Source organism: Frankliniella occidentalis, unplaced genomic scaffold (genome assembly GCF_000697945.3).
Source record: "Frankliniella occidentalis isolate FOCC.00 unplaced genomic scaffold, Focc_3.1 Scaffold19, whole genome shotgun sequence".
In the NCBI taxonomy this organism is placed as follows: domain Eukaryota; kingdom Metazoa; phylum Arthropoda; class Insecta; order Thysanoptera; family Thripidae; genus Frankliniella; species Frankliniella occidentalis.
In genome coordinates this window covers 2,447,296-2,448,784 of record NW_026267149.1, presented here as the reverse complement: position 1 = coordinate 2,448,784, position 1,489 = coordinate 2,447,296, and positions in this window count along the sequence as shown.

The window sequence follows — 1,489 nt, the reverse complement described above, 5'->3', positions numbered from 1 at the left end:
CCCCCCCCCTCGCCTATCTTCATCTTCGTCCTGCCCCAGGGCACGTTGCACCAACCTACGCTTTGCTGTGCCGACCGAAATATCACTATCATCCGAGTTTGAAGAACGAAGAACTCTAACCGCAAATTGTAAACTAAAATAGCTGCCACTTTGGAACTAGAAAAGTTTTTAACTGTTTAACTTTAAAGTTTCTCAGAATGTGAGTCAAAAGTCTTTACTGTTTAACGTTAAGTCAGCTCATTAGTAAGGTAGGTTTACATTTGCAGCGTTGTCAACGCCAACACATTTAATCTGAATGGTACGGAAACGGGATAGCCGGTATGGTGTCAATACACATTATTTGTGAATACATTAAGAACCAAGTACATTTTAACCGGGTAACGCTCGTTGATAATTTTTTTCTAACGGCGCACCTGTTGCGGAAAGGTGCACACTCGCGCGCCGCCGCCCTTGCCATCGTGTGTCGCAATCCTTATGCGTTTTTAAATGCACACACATACGCGTGGCTGTGGCCCCTCGGGCGCCTCACGGCCCAATCTCGAGACAAAACGAGCGAGGACCAAACTGGCCATGCAGGGCCCATGCCGGCCTAGGGCTTGCGCACGCGTAGCGGTACAAGAGAGGTCCCCGCCCCGCCGGCCGGCGGTACTGCTGGCAGTCTGTTGTTTCTCTTCTGCCCTACTTCTGGCCCGGCTTTGCCCTGTCTCTCTTGCCCGGGCTGAACTCCTCGACCCATGGTGCTACTGGTTATATTTACGCTCTAGGTTCGTGTCTCAAAAGTTTTCGCTCCAGAAACTAATAGAGGCGCCCCATCTAAAATGCGAAGAGGACACTCAACAACAACAACAACAACAAACTGCCAAAACTTTTCCCCGACATGGCGGGCGCCGTCCACCGCACCGTGTACTACACTACACCTACGGCTCGTGAATAAGTGAGGGTTTTGCTGCCCGCTGCGACAACTCGCTCCGGTTCTCAATATTTAGAGCACCGGGAGAGCAATTTCCCGTTCGCGTTCGATAGGCTCCCCCCCTTCTCCCCACCTCCTCCACTTTGTCCCTCTTCCAATAGCGCCGCGACCGCGTGGGGTGCTGCGTGGACAAACTTTATCGATGGAAATTAAAATTCAAATCAACTCAAATGTCAGCGGCCGCGCGCCTCCTGTTGCTGATCCTTTGGCGTACGTAGTGTGGGTGTGGTGGTGACAACGGGGCAGTTCTTCGATCGCACGAGGGGGGGGGGGTGAAAGTGCCATTTCTCCCACTGCGCGTCTAAACTTCTCGTGGTGGCTTGCACTACTTCCTCTCCGTAGGATCGCCACGCCGCCGCGCCGAGCTGCCCTTCCCGTCCAGGCCCCGGGCCACCCCATCCTCTGCGGCAGGAAGTCGGCGGCGGGGCAGGAGCCGCGCAGAAGCAGGATATGAGGCGCGGTGCGCGGCGCGCAGGGCGGGAGAACCGTTGCCTCCCCCTCCCCCCTCCCCCCTCTCTC